This window comes from Sesamum indicum, linkage group LG4, assembly GCF_000512975.1.
Source record: "Sesamum indicum cultivar Zhongzhi No. 13 linkage group LG4, S_indicum_v1.0, whole genome shotgun sequence".
NCBI lineage: Eukaryota > Viridiplantae > Streptophyta > Magnoliopsida > Lamiales > Pedaliaceae > Sesamum > Sesamum indicum.
The window spans coordinates 8,901,356-8,922,959 of NC_026148.1; the positions used below are offsets into that span (position 1 = coordinate 8,901,356).

Consider the following 21,604-nt stretch of genomic DNA (forward strand, 5'->3'; position numbering starts at 1 on the left):
CTCCTTTTTTTTTTTTAAATTTATATATTAATATTTATATTTTCAATATATATATATATATAATTGTTTATATACAAGATAATACATTGCGCAAGATTATACATAGTATATCTATAATTTGAGATGTAATATCGACTTTTTTATAAGAGTCAAATGAACGTACATTTCCATCTTTTCATAATTCTTGCCTAGATAATGATTATTATAGCGAGTTTTTTTTTTAATAAAGAATATGTAACGTGTTATATATTATTGCGCTGGTGCAAAGAAATATTGTCTTTCTTTCACTATTGTAATAATGCACGGAAGCAGAAACACAACAGCTTGAAAGATGATGAACAACAACCTGGAGACTAAGGATGGTAGAAGTTGCTGAAGCTGGGGTCTTGACACTAACAACTTTTTAAGTGAAAGAGCGCTTTTTACACATTGTTGTATTTTTCAGTCTATAAGAGTTGTTATTAGGATTTGTACGCCTTAGTTAGTGAAATAGCAACTTTTTACTTTGTTAGTCTACTAGCCGTTGTGAAACTGCTTCTTCCTTCTTCCCTATATGTATAAATCAATGTCTTCAATCATCAAGTTACAACTTCTTTTTCTGTTCTTCTTCTTCTCGACACTTTTTCTTTTACCAAGAATTGTTGAATGCAAGAATTCAATTAGTCCCGGAGGACGAATTCAACTGGAAATCGAAAGATCAAGATTCATGTGTATATGTGGCTGGTGTTTTTTGGGGGTTTCTTGAAAATGTTCCGTTAACCGCCGCGTGTGGTTTTGAATTTTTTCTTGAAGTTTTGCGTGGAGATTCCACCATTCTTTGGCTTTTAATTCCTTATATTACTCGCGTCTTGCTTTTTAGGGAGGTCTCGAATATGAACCCACTTTCTTGTTTTTAGTTCTGTTATGTAGGGTCTGCAATTGTGAGTTCATTGTGCCGCATGGTTTCTTGGTCTGATGAAATAACCGGTTCCCTTTTTTTGTTTTTTCCCCCATGTTTTCTTGTGGAGACGTTAAATCTTGGAAATATCCACAAACGAATTGGTGTTGTTTACAAGACTTTACGCCATTATCTCTAATTTTCCTTTGAAAGGATGTGCACTGTCGTTTCTGCTTTTCATTTCCCTGTTTTCATGGATGTGTTTTTCTATTATTTTCATCTTTGGTTAAAGAAAACTTTGCGGTCGAAAAATTGTTGTGAATTAGATATGGTTCTTTTTTCTCTTTTTGGTTGCAGTGAATTAGATATGATATTGCTAGTGCCTTGTGGTTCTATTACAAAAATGACGGAAATATTCTAGTGTTTTCTATTGTCAGGCTCCAGTGCCTCTACAACTTCTGGAGAAAATGAAGAAGATGGCACTTTCGTTGTATCCCCAGGTGACTAATTACCTTAGTTCATATTTTTCAATCATTCTTAAAGCTTATCATATGTATCTGATTCATAATGTGTGAATACAATTGAATTGTACATTTTGCACTTGTTCTTGCAGTCATGTATGTGACGTTTTGCCAATTTCACTTATTCTTAATGCTAATCAATGGTTAGGCTAGCCCTAAAACCATGTTCTATGGGCCGACTGCCATTGATTGTGGATGAAGTTGGCTCTTGGCAAATTTGTTAGATTATATATAGCTCTCAAAATGATTTTATGGTTGAGGAATTTCGGTCCTCCACCTGTGGATTTTCATGGTCATCGAGGTCTTGTTTTCTATTTACTTGATTATATAGACATGTCTTAGCCTTTTGTCTGAGTTATCCATTAATCCAGTGGACATAAATCGTGTTCAATTTTAGATTGATCCTACCTTAACTGGGAAATTGATTTGAGAATCATCTACCTCTTGTTGCTTGTCCTTTGGCTTTTAGTCATCAGACAGCTTTTGCCATCTAACTGAAGTGAAGTTTCTATTTGCAGGATTATTGAGAATGATTTTTTCAAGCAAGACTGGTGGAGGGCTATGGGAACAGTTGATATATTTCAGTATATATTTATCAAGTGGACACTTTTGTTTTCTTATTGGAGTTATTGTGAGTCTCCTTGGGTTCCTCAACAACCTTGCCATTGAAAATATATAGCTGGTGTGAAATTTGTTATAACGTCTAATATGATGTTGGCTAGAAAGTAAGAAAAACTCTTGTTTTTTAAGTTCACATGCTTCTGAAATATGTTTATCTTGTTGAGCTTCAGTTAAACCTTCTTGGTCTATGGTTATTGATTTCTTCATCATGCCTTTTCATATGCATATCTTTTAGCATTACTAATTGCTCCATTTTTGGAGGTCTGTAGACTGAACTGAAAGGAAAAGGTCCATTTCATATTTGGTTGAGATCTTTGGTTCTGTTATTTAGCTCAGATCTAGACTGATGCCCCAACCTGGGGCTTGCTACATTTTCTTCCCTATTCCCTTGTCTCCTTGCCCAATTTTGTTGTGATGGTATATGTGTGTACTCCTGTATATTTATCAGGTTTAAATGTGTGGACATGTTTGTTGTTGTTTTCATTGTGTTTGCTTCTTCAAATCTTGGCTTGACATTTTTATCAAGTTTGGTCACTGGTTTGGTGGCACCAGAGGCTGCTGGTTCAGGTATACCAGAGGTTAAGGCTTACCTGAATGGTGTAGACGCATTTGCAATATTTTCGTTTCGAACTCTGGTTGTCAAGGTATGTCAGAATTTTGTTGAATTGTTTTCTCTTAACATATATATATGTATAGGTATATAGATATATATTATATAAGGTATGTATATGTGCATGTAGATCCTTTTGTCTACCCACATAGATTTATTTATGTTACTGGAAGCTTGCCAATTAACTATTCATCTATATGATTGAGTGTGTATAAATTTGATGCCCTGGTGTTGACTGCATTTCTGAACCTTGATGAGACCTATATAATTGTTCCATCAATATGAAATGAATATTACTCACTATTGTTTTCAAATGATACACATGAATGTCGTGGTCTCCTCGAAAAAGTGCTCTAAAGGAATGCTTTTATCGAGGGGAGGTACGGTGTAACATTTGGCAGATTCTTTTGCTTGCTGCCCTCAAGCTGGAAAAAGTTGTACTTTTCTATTTTGTGTCCTAGACCTTCAAAATGTGCCCCAATTCATGCACGCCAGTTGGTTAGGAGCAGCATGCCTGCTCTTAGTCTCCTGAGGTTCATCCTTAAAACATCTGTTAACCCTCTTCAGTCAGTTTGCAGAAAAGGATAGCAAAACACCCGACATTATGTGTTACAACTACTCGAAGGTAATGGGAAGTCATGTAGTGACAACTTGACTTTAATCAACATATGTGTCACTTTCTGAAACATAAGTAAGTTTTTATTTCCAACTATGATCCTTGTTATCATCAGTTTCAGCCTATCTCCTAACTTTATATGTGTGTGTATATATATTGGACTGTAAGGGCCATTTGTATGTTGTCTTTCAGTTTGAGTTTAAAAATCTGGCCGAATCGATGGGCCAACAGAGCATACTTTTTTAAGTGCATCTAGACAGGTTTCTTGATCGTGAATTACTTTTGCCATGTTGTTTATGCCTTTCGACTGGAGAATGCTATGAGCAATGATTTCAGTCATAGGCGGACACTGTGGCACCCAATGATTTTCATATCTCAGGTTCTTTACAATTTTGTCTTAATGCATACTATATGATACGAAGGCAATATCTATTCTTTTTTTTTTTTTTTTCGGGTGAGTCATAACACATATTGCATGCAATTACACAAGACTATCAACTTATATGAGAAATCGTTTTTCGGTAATATGTTTAACATGCATTTATTCGATTGTATAAGTGAAGCATGTGAGTGAGTATAGGTGATCTACACTCGTCTATTAGAAGGCTGAGGGTTGGAGTCTAAATTTGGTTTGTCAATGTTGTGCGAACTAAAATAATCTCATATTCTTAAAAATTGTGTGGGAATCACAAAAGTATGTATTTTGACAATATTTAGAGCTTAATGGTGGCCGGTGTGGCTATATTTTTCTCTTTCTATTTTTCTAACTGAAAAGTAAGTCATGTTTTCTATTCATTCTTCTCTGTTAATTCTTTTGCCATATTTGAAAGTCAAGATAAAGGTGAAACCATTGCTTTTATACTTTGTAAACTTCAAAACCTAAAGCTCTGTTTGGTTTCTGTGAAAAGTTCAACATTATCATTGTTGTAATTTGGAAGAGATAGGAATTGCAATTTTTGGGTCATATTAGAATATGAGGATGCAAGTGTAGGAGTTTAGTGTTAAATTGAAGAACAAACCTCCATTTGTTTTTGTAAATTTATCTTGGTTTATTCGTTGTGTTGGGTTTTGTTCATGGGCTTGCGTTGGAGTTTTTTGATGTCATTTATTTATCATTTTGTATAATTATACACAAACATCATGTTTATTCATGTTGTTGACATCTTTCACTTGGCAGGTGTATCACATAAAAAATTGTTGGAAAATTTTTATTGTTCAATCATGTACTGTTTTATTTGTGAACTTTGATAGTGGAACACCATATCAAAATATAGAATGGTTGTCTAAATGCTAATTTTTATTTTTTTCCACCGAGATTTGGTAGTTTGTACTATATATAATTTGCAAAATTGTGAAACTTTTTTTTAAAGAACATGGAGTTTTGGTGACTATAATAGTCTCATACATGAGAAATTATATGATTTGCATTTGAGGAATTAACTATAGTCTATATTTCACAAATTTGTTTTGTCTTATCAAATGCTTTTGTTTTCTAAAATAGTGAATTTACTACAAGCTTTTTACTTGTATATGCATGAATTTTGTCCAATTGCTAGTATGAAAAAATGTTCTTCCACCATCAACTCTTTTGTTTTCAAATCAGCATGAGATTAGATTGCACAATGTATTTATTTATTTTTTAAAAAAATCTCTATAGATCTGTATCTATAATTATATAAGTAATGAAGTATAAAATCTATCTAATAATTCTTTTTCTGTAATTGCATGATATGGTCGCATATTTAGACCTCCAAGAAAAATCATATTTTATTTTTGTTGTATTGAAACTAAATATGAATAGCTTTTATAATCATAAAAAGTACTTCAAAATCATTCATTTGATTAAATGGATGAAATGTCACATTTGTGTTAAATGTTTCATAAATTTTTGAAGACGCTGATTAACAAGAGACATTATTAACTATATTAATATTTGCCAGTATAAATATACATCTATTTGAAAATAGATTAATTAAATTGGCATGTAGACAACTGTTCAATATTTTAGTATGTGATGTTTCATTATTGATGTTTACAAGTAAAATAAGTCGTGGTTTATACAATAACGATTTTCTAGCAAACTTTGTTGTGGGGCACTTGCAAACTTCATCTGTCAATAACATGAATAAATATGATATTGTGTAAAATTTGTACAAAATTTTAAATTTATGACAACGAAAAATTTCTAAAAAAGCAAATCTTGGAACAAAATTTAACATAAGAATAATCGAGAATAAATTTGCAACATTAGTGGAGAATTGTTCTCCAATTTAGGTTTCAACTCTCCAACTTGCATCCGCAGTATACTCTAAGGCCTCAAAAGATTGTATTCCCACTCTTTCTAGATTATAATGGCGAGAACGTAGAGCTTTAATAACAGATATCGGGGACTTTTGGTTTTTAAAGTTTACAAAAGAAAAATGCAATGGCATTAAACTTTACTTGATTTTCAGATATGAGAAAAAAATTGACATAGACGAAACCAATAGGAACATGGACTTATTATTCAATAAGAAAAGTGAGAGAGAAATGTGTAGTTACATAGGTTATCATTTGGTTTTAAATGTTGTCAAGGTGCATCCTTTGAGCCAGCCAATGTGTGTTTAGTTTAGTATTTAAGTTTCTTACATCAATCTTTTGAACGCCCACACAACTCTTAGGAACATGAGGTTATTCAAGTAAGCACATATTGCAAACCAAATAAAGACTCTAAACACCTCAGCCTTCATGGACGAGTATGTTGAGAGATTGCATGTTTTTTTCATTCTTTTCTTTTTTATTTTTACAGGCTGACATTAGATCGAAAGATTGCAATTGGAAGTCGACATACTTGAGGGAAATGGCTTTCCGTATAACACCTAACGCTACTGAAGACGATCTCAAGTTCTCAACCCAAGAGCTTTTCCGAATTGTACGCACCAGTATCCACCTGATGAGTTCAAGTGATTCTGAATATGAGGCTCTCGAGGACAAATGAGGAGTCTTGCCTACTGTAAATTAGAATATTTTGTTAGTATTTTAGCTTTTATGATATTTAAAATTAGGCGCCTAAGAATTTTGAAGTCATAGTTAGAAAGATGTAAAAGGAATGTTTCTCCAAGAAAATGCAATCCCACGTTGCTGGTTGAGATGAAATTTTAATTTCCCATCCAATCTTTTTTGCCTGGCTGCCAAGAGGTATTTAAATTCCATGAAATTGCAAAGGCACTAATTTCCTGTATAAGTCAACTATTCCATGCGGACGGCACACTAATTCCCTGCATCAATTTCAAATTTCCACATAAAATGCTATTGAGCCAAAAACAGACAAGAAAATCAAGGCAGCCTGCTCCATTAAACTTGTCAAATTTTTGAAAGGATTCACACAAGAGAAACTTCCTTGTCTATTTCCTCTTAATTTTCTCTTTTCTTTCCACCTTCTTTTCGTCACTGCACCACGATGGCAACGTCCTCCCCTTTGAAACCACGCGTATACATAAACTGTCATCTCCAAAAATATATGAAATACTAAAAGTTGAAAGGGGTGAGTGTGTGTAACAAAGTCCACATGCTGTAGAATAAGTGAGAAATACGTAAAGAATTCTGTGCTTTTCCTCTTTTCAGAGCATATGAGTTTGATTCTGATCAGAACATCTATTTTCACGTTTTTGATCTTCTTTTCGATTTCTATACCAAAACAGAAGAAAGTATATATTTTAATCTTCTTCCTCCAAACTTGGTACAGTAGATATACGTCACATCTTGGCCTCAAACAAATGGGTGTTAAAACTGCTTTCTTGCATCGAAATTTGGATAAACAAATACACATGAGTCAACCTTGTGGTGTTGTTAATGACAAAAAACCCAGATTATGTGTGCTTACTGAAAAAATCACTTTATGGATTAAAACAGTCTCCTAGACAATGGAATAAGAAGTTTGATCATTTCATTCATTCTTCAAAATTCCAAAATAGCACCTATATCCTTGTCTGTACTTTAAATGCGATAATCTCGTCCCTCTATTTCTTTTACTTTATGTGGATGACATATTGAATGTCAGTCCTAGCATAAGCATGATTGAATGTTTCCAAAAGAATTTATGCAAAAACTTTGAAAGTAATTCCAGAAAAATTTTGGGAATGACTTGGAAAAGGATAGAAAAAATTCTACGATTTTCTTAAACCAAAAATTTTATGTAAAATCTGCTCTCGAAAAATTTTCTATGTCAAACTCAAAACATTCTCTATTCTTTTGGCTCCTCATTTTAAACTATGTAAAGACCAAATTCCAAAAACAGATTCTGAGAAAGAACACATGAAAATATTCCTTATTCAAATGCAATTGGCTCTGTCATGTATCTTCTAGTTAGTACTAAACCTGATATTGCATATGTTGTTAATTGTTTGAGTAGATATATGTCAAATCTAGGCCTTCCTCATTAGGAAGCTCTTAAATGCTTTTTAGATATTTGAATGGCTCTATTAGTTCTGGTATTAATTCTCGAAATGCTTTAAAGGTGCAAAATTAGTTGGCTATGTGAATTCCAATTATGCAAATGATAGGGACAGTAAGAAAATCAACTACTTCTTATATGTTTACTTTGTGTGTAGCATGCATTACCTGGAAATCACAACTTTAGCTATTTAGCTTGAAGGATTATTAAAACAATTCAGTTTTCTAAATAAAAACACTTATAGTTTTCTCTGATAGCCAATTATCAGAAATCCAATTGTTATAAATCCAATCTTTTCATTTCATTAGAGACATTTGTTAGAAAAGAAATCATCAATCTTGAAAAATCGGTTCTAAAGATAACCTAACTGATATGGGTACTAAGTGACTCCTAATTGAAAAATTGAAAAATTAAAAAATTGACTTGACATACTCAATTTGTTATAAAATATTATTTTTTGCATATTTTCTGTTATCTCTTGTCCTTTTTTGCAGCTATCTCTCAGAGCTCCGAAGTATTAGGTTGTGATGAAGGCCTTTTTTAAGATCCGTCATCTTGGATTTGATCCAAAGTGAAAACCTTTTTTAAGATCCGTCATCTTGGATTTGATCCAAAGTGAAAATTGTAAATAAAAGTGTGGCCGAGGGAATATAAGCATAAATATCAGAAGACATTGGTGGGCGGTAGAAGAACAGTCTCTTCTTTCTTCTCTTCTTTCCTTTTCTTCTGATTTCATTCTTCCACTATCTCCATGGAAGAAGACACTTCCACTTCAGGGAATAGCAACATCTCTCCCCAACTTCTGATTGAGTAAGTTTGGCAATTCCACATTTTTCTTTCCTTTTCTTCTGATTTCATTCTTCCACCATCTCCATGGAAGAAGACACTTCCACTTCAGGGAATAGCAACATCTCTCCCCAACTTCTGATTGAGTAAGTTTGACAATTCCACATTTTTCTTTCCTTTTCTTTTGATTTCGTTCTTCCACCATCTCCATGGAAGAAGACACTTCCACTTCAGGAAATAACAACATCTCTCCCCAACTTCTGATTGAGTAAGTTTGGCAATTCCACATTTTCCTATTGTAATTGCTTCCTTTCTTGTATCCCTATAATTTTTACTAATATAATTGCATGTGAAGAATTGCAGAATGAAGCAGTGCAGAGACCTGAAGAAGAAGAAGAAGAAGAAGACAGATCACGTTTTGCATACAAGTAGCAATTTGTTCACCTTTTACGTTTTCTTCAGTCTGATTGTTAAGTAAGACAACGCAATAGCGTTTTTATAAGTGTAAACGTAACGACTAGTTGAAGTCGTGTTAGTTTCTGTATATATATATGTATCTTCGCCTCTTCTGAAGAACACTGAACTGAAAACTACAGAAATCAAAATTTCTTTCTTGATTCTTGCTCTACAGTTTTCAATGAGCACTCTTCCCTCTTCTTCCATCGTTTCCGCTCAAGATTTTACATGGTATCAGAGCCATCTTTGATGGTCTCTCATTAACCCAAACAAGAAACTCCATAAATCGATTTCTTGATTTCAAGAATTGAAGGTGACAATGACAGAGGACCCTGAGGTTCTGAAATTACAGCCAGGAGACAATCCAAGATTCACTCAATTTCTTGCTTTTTCGCAGTCCTCAAGTACGTGGGTGGGGTTGACTGGAGTTTCTCAAAAAATGACTCGTTAATTCATCATCTTGTGTTCCTGGCTTCTTGGCATTCGGAGAGGTCACCCCGTTTTCTTATTTTCAGTTTTGTTATTTAGATTTTGATTATTGATATGGTACAACTGATTACTCTTCTTGTGAATTCATGTGTTGCATGCTTCTTGGTGAAATAACTATTTTTTTTCCTTCCCTTTTTTTATATATATTTTCATGTTTTCTTCTGGTAATGCTAAATCATTGGTATTATTTAGAAATTCTTGAATACATTGCTCTATTTACAAGAGTAATGTGCTGTGGCCTTTGTGGTTGATCCTCCATTTCCTACAATTAGAGGCTTTATTTTCATAAGTTTGCCCTATTTTTCCTTTTCATATGTGCTGAAATTTTCAAGAAAAATTACATGTTTTTGGGTCATTTTCTGTGAGATTTAATTTCTGGTTGCGATATCAAGCTTTTTGTAACTTAAGCAGATTCCTGCATTGAAGCAATGTTCATTGTTATTTTCATATTGAATTTCCTATTAATCGTTTGGCGTGCTTTCTCTTACTTTTGTCTTTGTTTAAGAAAGGTTTTTGGTGAACAAATTATTATGTCTTAACAACGATTCTACTGGTGATTTGTGGATTATGTCACCAGACTTCACTTCAGGAAATAATTTAATTTCTTCTATTTTCAGGCACCAGTGCTTCTAGAACTTCTAGAGAAAATGAAGAATACATCACCTACGCTATCGCCAGGTAAATAATTACTATGTCTCAGTAAATATTTTTCAGATTTTTAAATGTGACATGGTGGAAGCCATGTAACTGAAAACATAGGTGTAAGTATCTACACCCTTCAAGTCCCCAGCCACCAAAAGGAAAAACAAAAGGAAGATTAGAAAAGAAAAGAAACAAGAGAAAGAATATGCACTTTCTTATATTTTCATATGATATTAGGTGATGCATATGTACATTTTTTCATATATACTTGGGAAAGATTGTTTAGCTTATATATATGATCAGCTACAATTTCTGCCCCTACAGTTGAATATTCATTGTACGATCACTTACATCTATTAGTTATGTATGTTGACTGATGATTGATTGCAGTTGACACTTTTCATCCTCGAGGCAAGTCGTGTTTCAATATCTTGAAAAGATAAGGCATGATATTTTATGTGCATTCGTCCTTGTAAGTAACGCCTCAACTAATGATATCCTTTTTGATTCCATGACTTTCCGGAACCCAATCTGTTTTCACATAGTTGTCTTTCTAATTGAATTGGATAGTTCACATTGAGAAATCTTTAACTCACTTTTTTGGCTTGCTTTTGCTTTGTCTCGACAGCTTTAGAGTTTTTAAAATCTCTATTTTCTATCAGTTTTGTGGATGTGACCTCCTTTTCTTTTGAATTTATTATATTTATAGCTATGAAATGATTTTGTGGTCGGAAAATGTCGGTTATTTCGCCTATAGGTGATCATGGTTAATGCAACTCCCTTTCTATGGATTTCATTGTCATGCCACTCTTGGTCTTTATTGAAATCTTTGGAAAGCTCTGTAGGTAACGAAATCAGCGATCTATTTTAGGAGCAGTAAGAAATGTATATGCTTTTCCTAGTATTATCTTTGATACCAATCAATTTCACCTAATAAGAATTTACTGCACTAATTATCTTGATGCATAAATGTGATTCTCTGAAATCTAGGTGCCATCCCTCTACTCTCTGTTTCTTCTATTTGAGCTTTACTTTAAGAGATCTTAACTCTACTGTGATGAAGCTTCGTAAACCAATTGCTAGTCCCCTAGTTGATGAACCAACATAATTATTTTTGTGATGTGCATCCAAAAAGGTTTCTTCCTTACGCAGTATGTGTTGCTTATACCTTTCAAAGAATGCCTGAATGATTTATCGATGTTCTTTTTTTCCGTGTGTTAGTTTTTTCATAATTCTGTTGCTTATGCCTTTCAAAGAATGCCAGAAATGTACTATGGAGGCTAGTTTTTTGCTCCCAACGCATGTAGCATATAATTATAAAAGGGTTTCACCTTACTTGGTATATCATTTTCTAGTAATACATGTGGCATGCATTTATTTGGTTCTTCACGTGAAGCATTAGTTAGTATATAACATCCAATATTTGATTATGCAAGCCAAGCATATAAGTAAGTATAGGTGATCTATAATCGTTTATTGAGACACAGAGGGGCTAGAATATATTGGTTGGCAAGTTATGTGCGAGCTAAATGGCTTCGTTTCATTAAGCATAGTGCTGGAAATAAAAGGCTTAATTCGGCTTAATTGGTTGCTAAAAGTATGCATTTTGACGACATTCTAGAACCTAATGGTAGTTGTATCTTCATCTTCCTCTCTTCATGTTTCTAACGAAAGGTAACCAGTGCCCAATTAATTCTTCTCTCCTGATTTTTTCCTCATATTTTTAAATCGAGAAAGGTTGAAACTATTGATTTTATACTTTGTAAACTACAAAACTCGAATTTACTGCACTAATTTCTGTGGAAATCCCTCACTATTACCATTTTGATTTGGAAATAATAGGATCATTGAATTTTGAGGTTGCTCAAAATGTGAAGGATGCAATCATTGGGTTGAGACTTAAATTGGAGAACATACCTCCTGGACTTATTCCTTATTCATTTATTGAGTTGGGTATTCTTCATGTGGTGGTTTCAAAATTTTTTGTTATACATTTATTATCCTTGTGTGATTTTACAGAAATCACATTCGTTTATGTTAGTAACATCGTCATCTTTGCAGGTGTATCGTAGAAAAATATGTTGGAAAATTTATATTATACAACAACAAATTATTTGATTTGCGAACCTTGAAAATAAAATGCTATATGCTAAAATGTTGAATGGTTGTCTAGATGCCAAATTTAAATTTCTGTTCCAAGATGAGTAATTTTTTGTGAATATTTGTAATTTCAAATTTTGTTAAATGATTTTTAAGGAACACAAACTTTTGGTAACTTTATAAATATTAAAACGGAGAACTTTTTTTCTTTTTATTATTAAAATGGAGAACTTTTTTTCTTTTTATTTATATTACCCACAATTTAGTTTTCTTTTTTACTCAAAGATTTGTTCTCTCATATCAAATGTTTTTTTGTTAACCCAATGAAGTTTTCAAAATGGTATGAAGTGTGTACTAATTTCTCTTCAAAGAAAACGAAGTATAAATGGACAAAGTTTGGAATGCATTTAATCATTATTCATCTACTTGCTTTTTTAAAATGCATGAAATATCGTAATTTTTCACTTCCTGATAAATGTGTTAAACTTTTTATTTTTGTAACTAATAACTGATTTAAAATATTTTTTTTAGTTCTTTGAAAACTTAAGATGCATGTAGTTTCCTATTTTTGGAAAAATGGATTGATGTAAAATATATTTTTTGATTTTCAAAGAAGTGAATAATTAATTTTTCTTGTGATAAATGATAACAAAAGATATGTATTATTAATGCTTGTACTTATCAAGATGTTGAAAAAGATTTTTAAGATACGTAGTCAAAGGAATTATGAAAATAATAAATATACTTGGCATCTAGACAAATATTCATCAATTTAGTATGTGCTATTTTATTTTCTAAGTTCACAAGTGAATTAATTTGTGGTTGTATAATAACAACATTCCAATAAATTTGTTGTGATGCACCTACAAAGTCCAGATGTCAATAATGTGAACAATATGGTGGTTTTGTAAAATTTATACAAGAATCATAAATGTTATGACAAACAAAAAGTTTTGAGACAGCAACATGGGAACCTAACACAATTTATGAATCAAGAATAAATCAACAAAAGTAGTGGAGGATGATCTCCCGTGAAGGCCTCAATTCTAATGTCTCCCCCATCCAACACATTTAAAGTTGTCTCAAAATTCATAATCCTATGTCTTCCAAATGAGAATGGTGAGAATGTGAAGGTTCTGTAGAAATTAGTCACATATTGAGTTCTTGTAGTGTACAAAGAAAAATCCAATGGTTTTGTCATTTCTTGAATTTTAAATATGGGGGGAAAATTTGTAGAGGGAATGGATAGGGACAACAGTTGCTTTTTTTGTTAGAAAATGACAAGGGGGAAGAGAGAGATACAGTACTTTGGTTCTAGATGATGTTAAAATGCATTTTTTTAATCAATCAAAGTGAAGCAGTTTTAGTTGAGTGTTTAAATTACTATTTCGACCTTTAGTTTTCCGCGCTATTCTTAGTGAACGGTGTTATTAGATAAGCATAGAACTGAAAAACCAAATATAGACTCTAGCGCCTTGAGGTTTAATAAACGAGTATGGATAGACCATAGATTCCATGTTACAATTGCGTTGTGTATTACTTACAAAGACTCATCCTTTTGTTTTCTTCAGGTTGACATTAGAGCAAAGGATTGCCTTCGGAAGCATGGTTTAAGCTAATATCGGTCATCGACTGATGTAGTCGAAGTGGCGTATCATACGACACCATTGAAGTTGATATCAACAAAAGAGTTCGCCCGACGAACCTATCTTGGAGTTGTTTCATAGCGACGAACCTGTCTCAGATTATCTTCTGAATATGCCTAATGGGTTTTAGAAGATTTTTTTTTAAATGTAAATTAGCACTCGTTGTTTGTAGAATTTCAGCATTCTTTGTATGATATGAAAGATTGTACTTGTATTCTACCTAAAGCATAAAGATTGTTATTCGTTTTATGTCCAAAGAAGTAAAATTTCTAACTTTCGTACATTTCCTTATTTCTATCAACTAGTAAAATGCAAGTGCATTGTTGTTAAGCATAAATTTTTTTAGAAATATTTAATTTATACTGAATGGAAATAAAAGAAAAATCAATAAAATTGAGAAATATTTTAATTTTTTACAAGGTATGAATATAAAATAACATTATAGAAAATACATAAGTTTTTAATTGTACGATTTATATATGTTTCACAATATTGAATGGTAAAAAAGCTTGTTTAGTTTACTCGTTCGGAAGTACCATCAGCATGGGGGCATGAACAAATTCGAGATTGGAAAAATACATCTTTAATGCTTCTTTGTTTTATATATCTTATTTAATATGAGTTAAAAGTAAAAAAATTTGTAGTAGAATAATACGAGTTCCTTTTTCATCTATATGTTTGTCAACTCTACCTAGCACACGTTTGTACTGGACGCATATTGATGTGTCAAGTTTGTAAAATATATTTTCAATATTCTAATATTTATTTATATATTTTGTTAATCTATTTTCACAAAGAGTAAGAAACTAGAGAAAATTGTAGTAAAAAATACGAGTTTTTTAAATTTCTCTTTTCAACACCACTATCAGAACACCCTTTGTTTAGGGTATGTCGATGTGTGAAGTTCGAAAAATACATATTTGACTCTTTAGTCTTTTGTATTGTTGAATTTATTTGATTTATTTTTGCTAAGCAGGATAAAAAATATAAGTTTGTTTAGTCTATTTGTTTAGCATTACTCTCGACATATCCCAAACTATGGGCATGTTGATGTGCGAAGTTTGAAAATACATCTTTAATGCTCTACTTTTTACATTATATACTTCATTAATTTATGCTCACAAAGAAAAGTAAAAAATAGAGAAATTTATAATCAAAAGTACGAGCGTTTTAAGTTTATTTGTTGACCACAACATTCTGCGCACCCTATGCTAGTGGTATGTTAATGTGTAGAATTTGAAAATTTGATTTTTAACACTTTAATAATTTGCATTGTATACATTAATAATTTATTTTCTCTAAATAGGAGTAAAATGTAGTGAAATTTGCAATACGTATTTTTTAGTTTATTTGTTGAATACTATCCTGAGCCCATCCCATGCTGGGAGTATATTGATGTGCGAGGCTTTTAAATTACATATTTAACATTCTAATTATGCATTATATATTTTAATAATTTATTTTCTTAAGTGAATTAAAAACTAAATGTATTTGTAGTTAGAAAATACGAATTTGTTCAACACGTCACACGTCATATCCCATTCTTAGTGCGTGATGATGAGCACTACTTGAAAAATATATTTTTTATGTTCTATTTTTGTCCTATTATAAATGACACCCCAAAAATTCGCACGGCCTAAGGGAGAGGGCTATCATGGAGAAGGGGTAGTCGAAACCTAAGAATACACTCGACCCGAGGAAAAGGAGCTTAAGTTAGGGTCTTATAGGAAGGTCCGTTTAGCCAGGTCTAGAGAAGGAGTCGGGAGGCTTACCATAGGCCTAGAGAAAAGGCTAGCGTGGCTGCCATATGGACGCAAATACGTTCCCATATGTATGTGGAGGGAAGCTAAGCAGCTAGCTCAAACTCACAAAAATAGGAGATTTATTCAATTGGTTCAACACTATTCTTACCCTAGGTTGAGGGCATGTTGATGTATATAACTGTTGGGATTTAGATCATGCCACGAGGGTGCACCACCTCCCCCACGAAGCCATACAAGGAGGTGTTCACTTTTATCAAGCAGATGTCCCCCAACTGCATCTGGTCATAGGCTTCCTTAAATAATACGTGTGCCGATCTCCCTGAATCTATAAAAATTCACCCTATTTCATAGTTGGCTAATAATTCAGTGATGATCAGAGAATCATAGTGGAATGCTTTTAGGGGCCGATCGTTCAGTTTGTCCGAACTGGATGAGGGGGTGTCCTTTATTGCCTCCACATCCAATACCTCGTTCACGGTTATGTCATGTGCCTCTCTCATCCGTGCGTTTCGGCATGGTGCGATTGCCTCCATTGGGTCCTCCAGCTATCATCCGTATGACTCCTTTATAGGGGAGGGGTCATTTGATTTTTGTCCTGCCTTCGGACATAGATCTAGACCCCTCCTTTTGGGAGGGTTTTGGGTTGGATATTTTTGCCTATTTTGTCTTATGGAAAACTACCTCATCTACCCACATTTGTTTAACTTAGCAAACAACTCTTTTGTCACCAACTCCCAAGTGTTCTCCTCGTTGCTGCATCCCTTCCATTTCACCAAGTACTATGCATAATTGCGCTTTGTGGTCCTCGTAACTCGGTGATTTAGGATCGCTTCAACCATCTTCTCCTTAATCTTCGTCAATTCAAGTGACGGGCATCTGGGTTGATTGCGGGCGTCGTCCTCCTTGTTTGCTGAATATTTATTTAACTAGCTCACATGGAAGACATTATGGATTTTCCACCAGGGAGGCAACTCTACCTTGTAGGTCACTATTCCAATACGCTTGATGATATGTAATGGGTTGATATATTTTTGCATCACCAAGGATTTCTCCCCCTTGATGACTTCTATAATCTCCGGTCTGGGACCTTTACCATCACAAGGTTTCCTGCATTCAACTCGATGAAGAGGTGGTTTTATTTCCATACTTCTTTATCTACTTCTGAGTTTTGTCCAGGTGACTTCTGGCGATGTCAACTATTCAGTTTACATTCCTGAGAAAAACTTCGAGCGAGAGAGGATCTCACACCTTATGCAAAATCGAGGGTGTGAGGGAGGACTAGTTGTTTTGCAGTCATAATTTTAAAAGCGCTCTTGTTGGTGGAAGAGCTCTTTTGGGCATTAAAACACAGTTGAGCAATATCCAAGAGCTTCACCTAATCCTTCTGTGTATCGCGGACAAAGTGTCGGAGCTATTTCTCCAGCATAGAATTGAAGCATTCACTCTAGCCATCAGATTGCGAGTGATAGCTCGAGCTCATTGAAAGTTTGGATCCGAGGAGTTTGAACAACTCGATCCAGAAAATGCTAGTTTGACGGGAGTCCCAATCACTAACATATCCTTCGGCAAGCCTTAATATTTGGCCATATGCTTGAAGAAGAGATGAGTCATCCCTTCTGCCGTGACATGTTTTGTGGCTGCGAAGAAAGTGGAACATTTGGATAACCGGTCTACCACAACAATGATGAATCCTAAGTCTCCCACCTTAGGTAATCTAAAAATGTAGCCTATAGAGACGGTTTGCCAGAGTATCTTTGGGATGGGTAGTGATTGGGCAAACCAGCCTTCTTCTGATGGTCTGCCTTATCCTGTTGGCAAATCAAGCATGTGCGGACATATATATCTCTACCAAATCAAACCTGTTTCTGATGCTCTACTATTTCTTGGACAACTAGGTAGGACCGTTGATCTCGGGCTCTCAGTATCTTGGCCTGCCATTCTCACAGTAGAATTTGCTGGGGTCGCAGCAACCCGCTTCGATCACATGAAGGCGCCGAGGCTTTGATACCACTTCTCACGAGGTGCCTTCCGCAATGCGGAGGAAACAACACCATGTGGCTAGCAGTCCATAGTAGATGACTACTTTTGCCTAATAGCAACACAATAACAAAACTCCCATCGACACTAGCACCGCGTGCCGACAAGAATATCAACATAGAATGCGACATCTGCAACAACAATAAGCAGCAAATTGAACATATGTTTCAGAATGTGGATTTAAGAATAGCGGAATGCATATACATTGTACAAATGATGCTAGCGCAAGGGGATCGCCTTGAGAGGGACACTAGTATGTAGGTTACACCAAGCTTCAAAAATTTATTCCCTCTTATAATAGTTTTAAAAAGATTTTTTGTATTGACAATAATAGATACAAAAAAGGTTGAACATCGCAACTCAAGAGGCATAACGTCCTCCTGAGAAAACAAAACTATTTACAAGCGTACAACATGTACAAAACAAAAGACCTACGCCTAAAAGTCTAAGACTGCGGAAGTCCAGCCTCTGCGACGAAAGTTGTTGGTCGATTGGGTTGAGTGATTGAATAGCCGAATGTGCGTTAAGGGTACCGAGAGTGCGGCGGCCCTTGACACCATGTCAGGGGCTTGTTAATGTATGGATTAAGGAAATACATCTATAATGATCTAATTTTTAGCATTATAGATGTTATATTATTTTTCAGAAAGAGTAAAAAATAGAAAAAAATTATAGTAAAAGATACGAGTTTTTTAAGTTAATTTATTCACTATTACCCTTAACGTACCCTATACGAGCATGTTGGTATGTGAAACTCGAAAAATACATCTTTAGCACTGTACTTTTGTGAAAATACGAGTTTTTTATTCTTTGTTTAGCACTATCCTTAAAACACCCTGTAGCACCCTCTAATGGTACTCAACTGTATATCCCCTAAATATTATACTTAAAGTAAATCCTAATTTATATATATAAAAATATGCACATAATACAATTCTTGCTGAATATAGATACGTAATCTCATCTTTACAACAAACACAATTAATTTCTCATCTGCAAGATTATAAATATATATATTCGCATAAAACACCACAAAACGAAACTATTACAATTAGTTCACATGTCATCTACGTTCTTAATTTGTATTTATATATTCCCAAAATGTGACTTCTATTTTACTGACGGGTGAGGAAAAAAACTACGTATTGTCAGTAGACCTCATAAAATAGGATCTCTATTGAGCTGCAGAATCTGCAAAAATATGTTGAATCATATAATTAGCTAAGGCAATAGAAATAACGAAAGCACCATTATAGGCAATAGAAATAACGAAAGCACCATTATAGGCAATAGAAATAACGAAAGCACCATTATAGGCTTAATGATCCAGCAAGAGTCTAAAATGGATCGTGGGATCTCTTGCTGGTGCTTTATGGTCAATCTCTTTTATCATTTGGGCAGCACGATGATGTGCACGCCTAGATTTCGTAGGAGTCCCATCAGTAGGTCTTCGACTATGTAGATCACCTCTTTGGCCGGTGTGTGTTCGTGTTTTGCTCCTTAGTAGGAGCCTTATCCTTATGGCGCTCGGCACTACCTCCTAGAGGGATCAACAAGTTGATCCTCGTTTCTACGGGAATATCTATGGCTAGAGCATTCTCTTGTAGTTACAATGCTAATTTTTGTAGACGTAGTCCTTTAGGTAACCAGCTTGGATGAACCTTTCTATCTCCTATCTCAGTTGGCGATATCTATTTGTATAATGTTTGTACTCCCCATGGTATTCGAAAAGTATTTAGATGTGGGAAGTTGTGATCCTTCCTCTGCACCCTTGGACCACTACAAAATAGGGTGTTTGTTTATGGCCATCAGCATCCATGCTGAGCTAGTAATAAGTGGGGTGAAATTCTCGGTGCTGGGACGATGGGATTCAACTCTCCTCGTGTTTCCCTTCTATTACTGAGAGAAGAGGTGGCTTCATAATCCCATCGTTTATCGTGGATGTGCTTAGCAAGGAGTGTGGTGCCCTTATAAGCAAGTTGGTGCTAGGGCGTCTTGAGGTGAGCAAGTAGTTCTTCCGCCATAATATCTGCATTGAAGAGAATACACGCTCCAATAGCGAGACCTCCTTCCTTACCTGTTGGCATAGTTCCACCACTTCTTTCTTGAGAGAATGCTAGATTTATGGAGGTTCTTGATTGGCCCTCTCCTTGGAAACGAGATCAACTAGTGTAGGTTCGTCCTACTGGAGTTGGCCTGTCGGTTCTTGATTTTCTTATGTGTTGAGCCTCTCTTGGTGAGAAGATTGTATTGCTCCCTTGGCTTGGGATCCCCGAAGGGCTAAGTTGACAGTCTTGCGATGAACTGGAAAAGCTGTTAGAGGAAGAGCGAGTTGGTTGTAGCAGGCAAGGTTGTCGGACAGAGCAAGGGTGTTGATATCCCTTAGTGTTTGTTCTGGAAGTGGAACTACAAAACCTGTTGCAACAAGGAGAGAAGTGTTTCCTTAAAAAAAGCCATTATCACATCCATTTTCTAAGTTGGATATTTCTTAAGTCTCTAGCTCAAATCTCCCACAAATTGCGCCAATAATGTGTACCAAGATCTGACACATCACAATGGTTGAAGGATCTTCACTGAAAATGAGGACTAACCTACAAACAGTTCTGATGCTTACGTCAATAATGGATTTACTGAAAAGATAATTAAAACTTTTGAAATAACGTAAGAGTAATAATGAAATAGTTGAAATGACTTGACAAAGTATCAATTTAAAGTGGGAATAATGTTGGAGAGCAAAATAGGGCGAGAAGCTTGCTGAAAATCAAGAGAAAAGACTGATTGCGTGAATAATACTTGATACCCTCATGAATGCACAATGACCTTTATTTATAGGCCGATGAAGAGCAAATTTAGAAGTTGTAGCAACTTGTGATACATCGTTAGAAAGCTGCATGGTTAGATTACTAACAAAAAAAGAACATATTGCTATTTGGACTTATCTTTAAGAAGTTATGACTATTTGAACGAGTCATGTCAGTCAAGCCTACTTATGCAAATTTAATTTTACATGCTGATGCCAAGTCAGCCACCATCACTTTAGGAGTTTGTTGAAAATTTTTTGGAATTATATGTCTCATGGTGTTAGAAATACGTATAACTTGTCATCTCTAATATTTGGTGAGTTATCCTATTGAATTTGGCTTATTAGCCTGCCGTGTTAGTATAATAGATGGGCTATGGGCATGATACCTTGCTCATGGGCCATTTGGACTAGGCTTGCTGGACCGATTATTGACATTAAGTCTACTAGTTGGATGTGGCACATTTGATATATATGTAAAAAAATTTATAATAATTAAATATTATTTAATAAAAAAATATTTTGGGGGGAAAGGTAAATTTCATAAAGGGAAAAAGGAGGTATAATACAATAATGCTCGTATGATATGTTATCCCTCAACAGGCCAAGGGATACGCCATAATCTATAAAGTGCACTAGAGCTAACAGAGCTAGGAAGATTTTTGCTAATAATCCGTAGTCTAACATCCTCTATGATTAAGCTAGCTAACGTAGCCGGCGACCTCAATGCTCGAACCGTCTCATGTTGCGTTCCCTCCAAAGGTGATAAACGCATGCCCCAAGTAGCGCACGGTATGCCATGTTTTTAATAAAAAAAATTTACTATAGGAACAATGATAATAAGAAAATGATTATGATAAAGAATAAATGATTTTGTAAGAGAATATTTAAATGTAAGAAAATGAGAAAAAAGTTATCAACTAAAAATAAAAAACTATTTAAAAAAATAGTTTTTTCCACTATCTAATATGAGAAAGTTTTAGTGAGTAGAAAAAAAAAAGCATACTAAAAAATAAAAAAATATTCTCCTTTAATATACAACATAAGTACTCCATTTCAAAGGTTTCTTCTTCTTTTTTGTTTTATTTTAGTAATTTATTTTAGGAAAAATTGAATAAAACCCTCATGTGTTATGAAAATTCAGCTAAAAAATCATGTGTTAAATATATAGGCAAAAAATATTTCTGTATTTTTTGAAATCCAGCACA

General features: G+C 34.3%; 1 long non-coding RNA gene across 4 annotated transcripts; it reads left to right on the top strand.

Moving 5' to 3' along the window:
• On the top strand, positions 8,146-14,079 carry LOC110011853. Of its 4 annotated transcripts, none has more exons than XR_002286902.1 (5): positions 8,146-8,731; positions 8,819-9,410; positions 10,026-10,086; positions 10,441-10,522; positions 13,722-14,079. It is a non-coding gene; the product is annotated as an uncharacterized LOC110011853 (long non-coding RNA). The 4 variants fall into 4 exon arrangements; XR_002286901.1 differs by lacking the exon at positions 10,441-10,522 and having other exon boundaries at positions 8,161-8,731; positions 8,819-9,232; positions 9,317-9,410; XR_002286903.1 differs by lacking the exon at positions 10,441-10,522 and having other exon boundaries at positions 8,159-8,731; positions 8,827-9,410.